The following is a 12,933-nucleotide window of genomic DNA, read 5'->3' on the forward strand; positions in this document are numbered from 1 at the left end:
CACTGTTTCTGATTAGTTAGACAATCCTCTATCCATGTTAATATATTACCCCTAAAACTATGAGCTCTTATAATAAAAGCAAAACACTGCAGATGCTGAAAATCTGAAATAAAACCAAAAAGTGCTGGAAATACTCAGCAGGTCTGGTAGCATCTGTGGAGAGAGAAGCACAGTTAACATTTCAGGTCAATGACCTTTCATCACAACTATGAGCTCCTAGCTTGTGTAGTAACCTTTTATGTGGCACCTTTTTGAATGCCTTTTGGAAATCCAAACACACTACATCTACTGGTTCCCCTTTATCCACCCTGTTTGTTATATCCTCATAGAATTCTAATAAATGCCAAACTTGTGCATCTTATGCACGTCTGCTGTCACTCTTGTTTGTATTTCTCCCTCGTATCCTCAAAGTGGTGACTCGCGCTGAGTCCTCTGGTCCCTCGCCATAGTGAATATAAATAGTACATAAACCGAGGCTGGATGTGAGTGGACAATTGCCTAAGAACTGTAACAGAAAGTAAGCCGTCATTTTTTTTGTATTCCTCTTTTCCCCAACATCTTTCACACAACAGAATATTTTCTTTTGCTCCCTAACCTTCTCACAAATGCTTGAACTATAGCCGCTAGAAGCACTCTAATTACTTACACTTACCTGAGATTAAATCACGTAACGAAACTTCCCTCATAATAATCCCAAGATTCTGCATTTTCAGGTGTGACACTCGGGCGCGCTGGGAACTCTGGGGATTGTAGTTCATAACAGCCATTTAACGCGGGGGGTCTGGGGGTGGGGACTCTAGGTCCCGTAATGCACTGGGGCGTGCCGCAGGTGGGGAGGCGCGGCTGGAACGTTTACCTGGAGCTCGGAGAGTTTCCTGTTGAGCGCGCGAGGGTGAGTAAGGCAAAACTTTCCAATCCACAGCAAAATTACTAATGTGGACATCTATTACTACTACCAGAGGCACTAAGTCTGTTTGAAGTTTGTAACATGGTAAGTGGGATTTAGTGGGTAGTATTTCGCTGGTGGTAGGGGGAAAAAAACTTCTGTACTTTGTGTCCAGGCATTGGGTGGTTAATGACATTTCGTTGACTGTAGAAACGAGCTTTAAATCATATCGTAAAGCAGTCACGTTTTAGCACTGGGAATGATTTTGGTTTGAAACAGCCACCAGTTTTGATGCATTTTGCACTTCAAAAAGAGGAGTTCCATGTACTTAAATGGGATTGGTGTCTGGTACGTTTGTGCACGTAAATCTCATTCGTAACATAACCTTTCGTATTGATACTGCATAAAGTGGGGTATATTTTACTTGAATAAATGCTGACATAACTTTTATGCGATGTGTTATGAATGTAGACATTTCAGACCTTTGAAACCTCAGTTCCGTACTGTTTCTTTAGTCGTATCCTCGGCGACCCTCCCACATTTTTCTCTCTCCCTGTTTGGAGCCACTGACTCCTTTTCAAAATGCTTTGTTTTTTAAGCGTGTAGTGTAAATTTTTTTTTAAAAGCCTACTTATTCATGGTTTTCCAGGTTCTTTGATGTTGTGGAAAATTCTGGTCTCTCAGAAAACCATAATAAGTCACTTTCCTTTTGAAGTTTAGTTTTGCTGTCTCACTGATGGATAGGAAAAGGCTTGTAGTGGCAGGACAGCATCCAGGTTCAATATCGGGCAGAAGGCAGTCTTATCCAAGAGTTAATGGTTGGGTGACAGTCTGGCTTTTAAATATCTCTGCATCAGAAACACAGCCTTATTACAAGTTATGGAAGGAGGGGGGCAACTCGGCTAATTTAATGACTTGCAGCAAGTGTAGACATATATCCACAGTGGTGATGACTGGGGAAACATATACTTAATCCTTTCCCCAGTGTTTGTGTTTCTGCTGTAGATTGGAGCACCAAGGGATGATGAAAGATGTGTTTACTTTTAGGATATAGTTAAATGAAGTATGGTGAAGTCAAAGTAATGTTTCTACATCATGCTTCTATGTTCATGTTGCTGCTTTCTAATCTCTGTATGTTAATGGGGAATTCTTTAGGGAGCGGATCTGTGAAGAATGTGCCACAATATAATTGTGCATGATGATGATTTTATGAAGTAACAGACTAGGGAATTTGATATTATGTCGCTTCCCAAAAGACTTTCAATAAAGTTCCACATGGATGGCTGATAATTAAACCCAAAGCTGAGGGGATTTAGGGGAAACACAAAAATGAATAAGGGTAGGAAACAAGTGTTCATTAGAGGAATTATGTTGGCGTAGCAGGAAAATGCTGATTTGGGTGCTTCGAAGTGGGATAACAACCATTTGTGATTTAGATAAATGATCTGGATTCAGAATTTCAGTGTAAAGTGGTCAGATTTGCAGATGATGCTGAACTAGGAAACATGTTGGAATTGGAAGAGACAGCTCAGAAATTATAGAATAAGTGGACAAAACAATGACACAATCGTAAAGTGCTACAGAGGCAGGAAAAATGGGTATTGTGTTCTATGAAAGGTGTTGAAATACAAGGAGGAAGCTGAAAGAAACTGAGGAATCATTTTGGATTCAATACTAAATGTGCAAAGCATGCAGAGTAAGATGCTGAACTGCATAGCCAAAACAGTGCAAAATAAGTCAAAAAAGGTAAACTTTCTAGTGTTCTCGTCAGACTGCATCTTCAATGTGGAATCCAATTCTGGTCACTAAGAAATTAGATATTCACACCATGGAGGCCATGTGGAGAGGAATCATGAGGCTGATAAAGACTGGCAAAACCTGTGCTTTTCAACCTAAAAGGAGGTATCTGAAAGGTGATTTAAAAAAGATGCATAAGATTAATATAGAAACAAGTTAACCCAGAATACTACTTTATTAAACTTCATATGTAGAATGGGGAAGGGGGCGTGCGGAGGTAGAAGAGAGAAAGAAGACCCAAATGGCAACAGTAAAAACACAAAAAAATGTATGGGAACCACTGAGGTGAGAACTAAAGGAAGTAATATATGGAAACTCTTGTGTTTCATATGGTCAGCTAAGTGACAAGAACAGGATGTAAATAAGAATTGTGCCCTCTGAGCCTTGCACAGTGCTGTTGGTCTTTAGTGTGTTTATTTGAGGGTTAATAAAGCAGGAAGCCTACATTTTGTGCTGCCTTTGGCCATTCTCAAGGATTTGCAAAAAGCCATTGAAGTTGTAATGCTAATTTGCTAAAACCAATTGGTGGGCCATACATCAGATTATAATGCATATCGTAATGCTTATGAACACAGAATACTTCTTTCTGAAGTTTCTGTTGCCCTGCTTCCATTATTTTTCTGCTCTCAAATATCTTCAACTTTTGATAGTGCACGTGACATAGTCACTGTTCACCTGTCCACAATGGCCATTGCCTCCACTTGGCCACCACAGATACGCACAAGACTGATTTTTGATATATTGTTAGTACCTGACTGTCTTGTTAGCACCAGAGCAAATGTCAGGTAAAGAGTAATTCCTAGTAAACTAGGATTTAAATTATGCTGCCAAACAAAAAGCAAAAGAACCTGCATTTACATGGCACCTTTCATGTCCTCAGGACATCGCAAAGCCCTTTACAGCCAAGGAAGTACTTTTGAAGAGTGATCACTGTTGTAATGTAGAAAACATGGCAGCCAATTTGTGCACAGCAAAGACCCAACATCAGTGTCATAACAACCAGGCAATCTGTTCTGGTGATGTTGGTTGAGGGATAAATATTGGCCAGGACACTAAGGAACTCCTCTGTGTTTCTTCAAAATAGTGCCTTGGAATCTTTTATGTCCACCAGCGAGGGCAGATGGGTCCTCGGTTTAAGATCGCTTCTGTAAAACAGCACTCCTACATTACTGCACTGAATTGTCAATCTAGATTTTGTTTTCAGGAATGCGAATTGAATCCAGAACATTGTTATTTAGAGATGAGAGTGCAACCACTGAAGCATGACGAATGCCTTGCAAAGAAAAATCTCAACAATTTATCCAAGATGTGGTGCACACTTGAGTTAGAAGACATGTACCCCAAGTTCTGGCCATTTGTCCCTGATTGGCTGGCTGGGAAGTTAATAGTCAATTGGCTGGGTCCTTGTTCCTGCTTGTTATCCAGTGATACTTACTGAAATATGCATGGGCATTTGGGAAACTAGACTGGGTTGAATTGTAATGGCTTTCTTGATCATGTAGCCTGTCAACAGTCACTGCTCAGTATTGCACTTGGATGAGGTATTGGAGGCTTTTTTAAATCATTTTGCCTTGTTATAAAATGTTGCTGCTGGATATGGTTTGTCCTTGGTAAATGTACCATCTTTTGCATGATTGGACTGCAAGAGCTCTGTTTTGCTAAAAGAAATGACAGAATACTGTAAAAATATTTTGATGCCAGACCCCCCTCAATACATTTCCAGCCCAAAATGTCATTTGTGTTTTGTAGCTTGCTTAAAAATGTAGAAGTACAATTACCAGGTTTCAGAACTGGACCATACGTTTTACCTCTTTTTGCAAAGACGTAACATTTTAGATTTGATTGTACTCATTTATAAAAATCATCTCAACTTCAAAGTGAGAAGAAACTCATTTTAAAACAGCACTACTCGATGTGGGAGCTTGGGGTATTTGTTAGCTGTATAATTAATGTTTGGAAAAGTGAAGGTTGTGAACCTCAGTATCTACATTAATAAATTTCTTTCACAGGTCATGGGGAACTGAGTAAAGTGACATTGTGAAAATGGGTTATTAAAAAAAATCCTGGGGTCAAGTTTACACTTGTTTCTTTCCACTATAGATGTGTCAGTTCAATCCATGCAGAATTGTCCAAACCAGCACAAATAGATCAGGGAATTTTAACTTTAACTGAGTTATGCTCAAAATTACTGACGCTCTTGTTTCTTGTGAGCTTTTATGCTGGTTCAAGATTCAATTTGCCTGAATCTGGGTCTGCCCATAAAACTGACCATGTCCCCATGTTGAAATTGCGTGATTCTTTCAGTTGTGCTAGTTAAGGAAATCTCTTCAAATTGCACTGATTTTCTTAGGCGCACAGGCACTAGTAGGCATGTTTTAAAAGACTTTTCATAAAATATTTAATTTCTAAGAAATTGACTAGTGTACACTAATGAAACTATTAAATGGTTCACTATAGCTTTTAAAAGTTATTTTCAGCAATTTTAATTTTAGTCACTCTGGTGAACTGGACACCTTTTATTAAAAATGCTTTTTGGTGATCTCATTTTCAGTTGTATTAATATCATACTATGTTACCTTAAGTGCATCAAAGAATGCTTTTTAATGGAAAGAAAACAATTGCATTCTATTACACTATTTGTGCTGTTTCATTGAAGGTTTTATGCTTGTGATTATGCAAATGACTTTGAGTGAAAACTTGAACTGTAATCTAACTAGTGCAATTTCAGGCACATTTTGGCTGGATTTCCCGATTGTCCCCAAAGCAGAAACTCTACCCCCACCCCGCCTCTTTCTTAAAATACAAGCATGTGTAAAGCCAATAATATAGCATCTCTTCTCTTTTGGAGTCGTTTTTGGAATCTGCAGTGATTTATTCATTAGAACAGAATGGAATTTCAGGCAAATCACAGTGACTTCATTGGAGTTTGATTCTAAAGTTGGGCACTAATCTGCTGGTCTTAAGACTCCATATAAGGCAGGAATCAAGTAACATTAGCTTCTGCTATCATACTTTTGTTGTAATTTAAAGGCTTTAAACCATGCAGAATATGCATTTGTAATTCTGTTAACCACTTTGCATTGGGGAGAGTTGTAATTACTGCTAGAGGTATAAACAATCTTTTTATTAGATCTCCACATTAAGGAAGAATTTCTTGCCTAATATCAGATAAAATATATTCAAGATACATAAAGGTTGCAGACCTAAAATGTTAACACTTTTTCTCTCTTCACAGATGCTGCCAGACCTGCTGAGTGCTTCCAGCACTTTGTTTTTATTTTGGAAAATTTAATGTGGTTTCTAATATGAAATGAGTATTCTAATTCAATACTTTATGTAAGACCTTTCTACTACAAACTTAACTTTGATTCAGTACTTTATCTGCTTCAAACCCTTTTATAAAAATTTTTATTTGAACAGCCAAATTCATTGTTACTAAGAAACTGTTTTAAAATCAAGCTGCAAGCTATGTAAGATATGTGTCCTGAGGAAAATCAACATCCGAAACACTTAGTTTATGACTCATGCTCCAATTTCTTTTTCTGCTTAATTTGTATTTAAAAGAATTTCCTCAGCAATGTGAATGCAAAAGTTTACCATATAACTAAATCAATGATACACTGAACCAAACTATTCAACAACACACAAATGTGGGCAATGCTCAAAAAGCTGTTTATAGCAAACAGCATTAGCATCACTCACATGAGGACTTGAGTTTTGGCACTTTGGTCCACAAAGCCCATGCTACTCAGTGCAATTGCATTTCTGTTTCCTGTGCACAAGTTCGTCCTGTCAATGTCCTGGAGCTGAAGGTTTGGAAAGTTCTATTCTTCGTGTAATTGACTCATTGTTAGCTAAATACTAAATTAGAAGTAAGATATTTTAGTATCAGCAATTTGGATTTATGTAATATAATTGGAACATGTATTTAAACTATTTGGCTTACATGGTTTATTCTACTCATATAAGTGGCATACAAAAATAAAAAGCTTGCAACTCTTTGCATGCAGGATGTAGTGATTAAATTTGTAGGACCTAAGTTGAGCCAGGCTAAATTGGAATGGGTCTAAGTATCTAAGACCTATACTTAGACTCTGAAATTGAGCTTGGCCTTCAATTTTTATAAAAATAATTGTTGAAAACCTTTGCTTACTACAGATAGGGAAATCAGTTGTATCAAAATAAATCTTCAGCCTGCCAAGCCTTTAAGTGTCAGGGCTAGCCCTATGCATTCCATAGCTATGACCAGGGCTGCTGTTTTATGGAAAATGAATACATACAGTTCTGTGTCTATAATTAGTGTTTTGGGAATAAAATTCCATGATTCTGTCTGTTTATATTTAGGCTGATAGTTTATGGAATGCTTTGCCACAGGGAATGGTTGAGGTAGAGACTGTTCAGTCTTGTAAAGGAAAATTGATAACTGTTTGAAGCTGAGAATGATACAGGAATGTGGAGAGAGTGCAGGGCAGTGGGATTAGTTTTAGATTGTTTTCCCAAAGAATCAGTGCAGACACGGCCTAATTACTTCCTGTGGTTATATGATGAATAGGTCAAATTCTACATTTATTAAATCTTTGTAAGATATTTTGCATTTTTCCCCATTGTTCCTCATTCTGTTCCCTATTCTAGTATTGTTTATCATATTGTTCATTTCTGTCCATTTCTAATAAGTCACATCTATGTTTTTGACTATAATTTGATGTACTGATGTAGCAGAACTTAGGCCAGAAGGACATTGGCACTTTGCCAGGAAAATTATCAAGTTTGTGAAACTTGCCCTGCTGAAGCTGGCATGTGGGACATTTTCTACTTCAGATCCAGGTAGACCACAATGATAAATTCATCCACTGGCATTAACCAATACGATATGCTTTGCAGAATATAGCAAATGTCAATCAAAAGGTTTTAAGGTCCATGATTGACACCATCTACTGCTTTTTATTCCTTTTGTTTTTCCCATCTTCAACTTTCCTTTCTTAAGGTACCCACACATTATTGCTATGCAGTTACACATTCCTCTCTCCCAAAGCGTCTTGTCTTGTTTCTTTATCACCTGCTTTACCTCCTCTACTTCTCCACTCTCCATCATCCTTTAATTCCATCTTGTCAAAATTCACTGCATGCATCCTGTCCTAAACTAAATTCTGCTCATCCAACGCTGAATTCTAAATCCATGTGATTGTCTTCAACTTCCTCTACAGACTTATCTCACATTGTTGCCTGCTCCCTCAGCATAATTTTCCACCTACATCCTTTGGTCCTTCTACACTTGGCCTTTTCTACATTCCGTCATTGGTGGCAGGGCCTTAGGCCATCTCACTCCTAGCTGGGACCTCCTGCCTAAACTCTACCATTTCTCTTTCCACCTTTAAAAAAATCTTTCTCAAACCTACCCCTTTGACCAACCTTTCAGTAACCTTTCCAACTCTCTTAATATAGTTTTGCATCCATTGCTTTGTTTCCTTTTTATCTATCTTTTCACGTCTCCCACGCCCCCCCACAAAGTGTTGTGGGACATTTTCTGTGTTCAAGGTGCTATATAAATGTTTGTTGTGATTTTTGGAGCATGGATGGTGATGTGCTGTGTGATTGGGAGTCAAGCCTATGAAAAAAGAAAGCCTTGCATTTATATAGCACCTTTCATAACCACAGGGCATCCCAAAGTGCTTTGCAGCCAATTAGTACTTTTGAAATGTGGAAAGAGGAATGGTAGGAGTTTAGGCAGGAGGTCCCAGATACTAGGCGTGGCCTAAGGCCCTGCCACCAGTGATGGAATGTAGGAAACATGACAGTCAGTTTGTGCACAGCAAGCTCCCACAAACAGCAATGTGATAATGACCAGGTAATCTATTTTTGTGATGTTGATTGAGGGATAAATATCGGCCAGGACACAGGATAACTCCTGTGCAGCTCTGTGAAATAGTGTCATGGGGTCTTTTATGTCCAACTGAGAAGACCTATAAGACCTCAGTTTAAAATCTCATCTGAAAGATGGCCCCTCTGACAGTGCAGCACTCTGTGTCAGCTTTCATTTTATGCTCTATCCTGGATTTGGACTTGAGAGGGGATATGGTGATGTAATGTCACTGGACTAGTAATCGAGGTAATGTCCTGGGGGGCACAGGTTCAAATCCCACTGTGGCAGCTGATGGAATTTAAATTCAATTAATTCATAAAAATCTGGAATTGAAAGCTAGTCTCAGTAATGCTGCCATGAAACAGTTAGTGATTGTTGTAAAAACCCATCTGGTTCACTAATATCCTTCTAGGGAAGGAAATCTGCTGTTCTTACCTGGTCTGGCCTACATGTGGCTCCAGACCCACAACAATGTGGTTGACTCTTAACTGCCCTCTTAAATGGCCAAGCAAGCCACTCCGTTGTCAAGGGCAATTTGGGATGGGCAACAAATGCTGGCTTTGCCAGCGACACCCACATCCCATGAAAGCATTAGTTTTAAAAAAAAAAAACACCTAGAACTTGCTGAGTCAGTGGTGACTGAGCCATTGCTGACACGTCATGAGGGTCAATGCCAGGATTAGAATTCACATTTTGCTTGATGGCAGTTGCCAAGTTCCACAAAGTCCCACTCATCCATCACCCTGTCCTTGCTGATTTAATTTAATGACAAGAAGCCAATTTAATTTATACACATGGTGCCAGTCTGACATATGCCAGGAACTGTTCAAGTTCCTGTTTAGTTTTGCATTTCATATTATTAAAAAAATAAAGTTGATATTTTAAACAAGTTTTTCTTTGGGTACTTTTGAATACTGAAATTAATGTATATGCGGTCTGTCCTAATATGTATATGGGATATAACCTCTCTACTAGGATTATCCAATTCCCTTTTGAAGGCCTCGATTGACTCTCCCTCCACCACATTCTCAGGCAGTGCGTTCCAGATCCTAACTACCAGCTACATATAAAAAGCTTTTCCTCATCGCTGTTGCTTCTTTTGTCAATCACCTTCTATCGATGTCCTCTGATTCTGGATCCTTTGGCCAATGTGAACAGTTCCTCCTTATCTGCTCTGTCCAGACTCCCCATGAGCTTGAACGCCTCTATCAAATCTTCTCTTAATCTTCTCCAAGAAAAACAACACCAGCTTCTACAACTTATCCATGTAACTGAAGTTCCACATCCCTGGAACCATTCTTGAGTATTTTTTGCACACTCTGTAATGCCTTAACATCCTTCCGAAAGTGTGATGCCCAGAATTAGACACACTACTGCAGTTGAGACTGAAAGTGTTTTAGACAGGTTGCCTGTCTTTTTGTGGGGTATGTCGAACATTCCTTGTTCCAGTCCTACTCCGGCCCCCTCCCCCAACTCTTTTTCCGGTACATTGTTGACTGTATTGGTGCTGTTTCCTGCTCCCGCCCCGAACTGGAAAACTTTATCAACTTTGCTTCTAATTTCCACCCTTCTCTCACCTTTACATGGTCCATCTCCGACACTTCCCTTCCTCGACTTCTGTATCTCCATCTTTGGGGGTAGGTTGTCTACTAATATCCATTATAAGCCCAAAGACTCCCACAGCTACCTTGACCACACTTCTCCACACCCTGCCTCCTGTAAGGACTCCATTCCATTCTCCCAGTTTCTCCGTCTCCGACGCATCTGCTCTGATGATGCTACCTTTTATGACAGTGCTTCTGATATGTCTTCCTTTTTCCTCAACCGATGATTCCCCCCCACTGTGGTTGACAGGGCCCTCAACCGTGTCTGGCCCATTTCCCACACCTCTACCCTCACCCCTTCCCCTCCCTCCCAGAACCGTGACAGGGTTCTCCTTGTCCTCACTTTCCACCCCATCAGCCTCCATATCCAAAGGATCATCCTCCACCATTTCAGCCACCTCCAGCGTGATGCCACTACCAAACACATCTTCCCCTCCCTTCCCCTGTCAGCGTTCCGAAGGGATTGTTCCCTCCTTGACACCCTGGTCCACTCCTCCATTACCCCCACCACCTCGTCCCCTTCCCATGGCACCTTCCCCTGCAATCGCAGGAGGTATGATACCTGCCCATTTACCTCCTCTCTTCTCACTATCCCAGGCCCAAAACACTCCTTTCAGGTGAAGCAGCAATTTACTTGTACTTTCAATGTAATATACTGTATTCGCTGCTCACAATGTGGTCTCCTGTACATTGGGGAGACCAAATGCAGACTGGGTGACCGCTTTGCCGAACACCTCTGCTCAGTCCGCAAGCAGGACCCCGAGCTTTGTCTTTCAACACACCATTAACATATTGTTTGCCTTTGCTCCATGACCTTCTGGTCAGTTATTCTCTGTGACCTTGTCCTATATGCACCTTCTCCTTTGTTATCTCTTGCCCCTCCCCCGCTTTACTTATAACCTTTCACATTTCTAATATTTGCCAGTTCTGATGAAGGGTCACTGATCTGAAACGTTAACTCTGCTTCTGTCTCCACAGATGCTGCCAGACCTGCTGAGTATTTCCAGCATTTCTTGTTTTTATTTTTCATAACTTCCTAGTCTTGTACTCTGCCCCTATTTATAAAGTCCTGGATCCCGTATGCTTTATTAACCGATTTCTCAACCTGCCCCACAATCTTCAATGATTTATGCACATATAGCCCCAGGTCTCTCTGCTCCTGCACCCCTTTTAGAATTGTACCTTTTAATTTATATTGCCCCTCCACATTCTTCCTACCAAAATGAATCACTTCAGATTTGTCTGCATTGAACTTCATCTGCCACATGTCCACCGATTTCACCAGCTTGTCTGTGTCCTCTTGAAGTTTATCACTCTCAGCCTCATAGTTCACAATACTTAAAAGTTCTGTGTAATCTACAAAGTTTGAAATTGTACCCTGTACAGCCAAGTCTAGATCATTAATATATATATCAAGAAAAGCAGGGGTACCTGGGGCATCCCACTAGATACTTTCCTCCAGTCTGAAAAACAACCATTCAGAACGACTGTCTTTCCTGTCGCTTAACCAATTTTGTATCCATGCTGCCACTGCCCCTTTTATTCCATGGCTCTAACTTTGCCGACAAGCATGTTATGCGGCACTTTATCAAATGCCTTTTGTAAGTCCATGTACAACACATCAACCCTCTCTCTTAACTCAACAAAAAAACCCAAGTTAGTTAAACACTATTTGCCCTTAAGAAATCCATGTTGACTTTCCTTAACTAATCAATATTTGTTCATGACTATTAATTTTGTTTGGAATTATTGTTTCTAAAAGTTTTTCCACCACCAAGGTTAAGCTGACTGGCCTGTAGCTTCTGCCTTGTCCTTAAGCCCCAACAAGGTGTAACATTTGCAAATCTCCACTCCTCTGGTACCACCCCTGTATCTAAGGAGGGTTGGAAGATAATGGCCAGTGCCACTGCGATTTCCTTCCATACTTCTTGAAGTATCCTTGGATGCATCTCATCCATTCCTGGTGACTATTCAACTTTAAGTTCAGCCAGCTTATCTAATACCTCTTTATCAATGTTTAGCTCATCCTGGGTCTCAGCTACCTCCTCGTTCACCATGACTTGGGCAGCATCATCTTCCTTGATAAAGTCAGCTGGGAGTCTACAGCTAAGTTTTTAAATGAATCCTAATGAAGGGTCACAGACCTGAACGTTGACTCTGTGTTTCTTTCTATGCAGATGCTGCCAGACCGGCTGAGTATTTCCAGCACTTCCTGTTATTTTTAAATGGGACCCTGCCATTAAGATTGCCAGGGTCTCCAAGTCTCTGGTCTTTCCGGGTTTTTCCTGTACTGCTGTGCTCCGCAACCTCCCCATTAGTATTGGAGCCATTGTTTAATAGTTGTTCTATTGTGTTAGAATTTTACTGCAGTATTGCAGCCTTCAAGGGCCTTAAAATCCAAAAAAAGGTTGACATCTTCAATTTTCAGAAAACTTTTAGTACCTCTCTCAACATTTTAGGAATTCAATTCTGTTGGGTGATTTTGTACCTTCAATATATTCTTTATGGAAAATTTGCTCAGCTTGCTTCCGAAGAAGTTTTTGCTATTTTAAAGCCCTGTAGCTGATTTCAGCACTGAATTTGAACGCTTTCAGTACTGTTTGTTGTTTCAATAATGGTTACTGTTCTGATTCCAGAAAAGCTGTATATTCAATCCCAACTGAAACCTCTTAGAAGCCACAACTACAGTCCAGTTGTGTCAATTCTTATTGAAGTCAAAAGGCTTTGGTCCCTTTTTAAAGGAATGATGAATAATCATTGATGTGACTGTCTACTTAAGATGGGTT

The 12,933-nt window shown here is 40.0% G+C and overlaps 1 protein-coding gene across 4 annotated transcripts in view; it reads left to right on the forward strand.

The window, feature by feature from the left end:
* macc1 (MET transcriptional regulator MACC1) overlaps window positions 1-12,933 on the forward strand; it is a 90,819-nt gene that overhangs the window by 11,068 nt on the left and 66,818 nt on the right. The window contains exon 1 of one of the 4 annotated variants that reach the window (XM_068009091.1): window positions 825-892. The exons of 1 other annotated variant lie outside the window; for it this stretch is intronic. The gene's annotated coding sequence lies outside the window, so the exon portion shown is untranslated. 2 more of the 4 variants (XM_068009098.1, XM_068009110.1) reach the window with 2 other exon arrangements.

This window comes from Heterodontus francisci, chromosome 2, assembly GCF_036365525.1.
Source record: "Heterodontus francisci isolate sHetFra1 chromosome 2, sHetFra1.hap1, whole genome shotgun sequence".
Classification (NCBI taxonomy): domain Eukaryota; kingdom Metazoa; phylum Chordata; class Chondrichthyes; order Heterodontiformes; family Heterodontidae; genus Heterodontus; species Heterodontus francisci.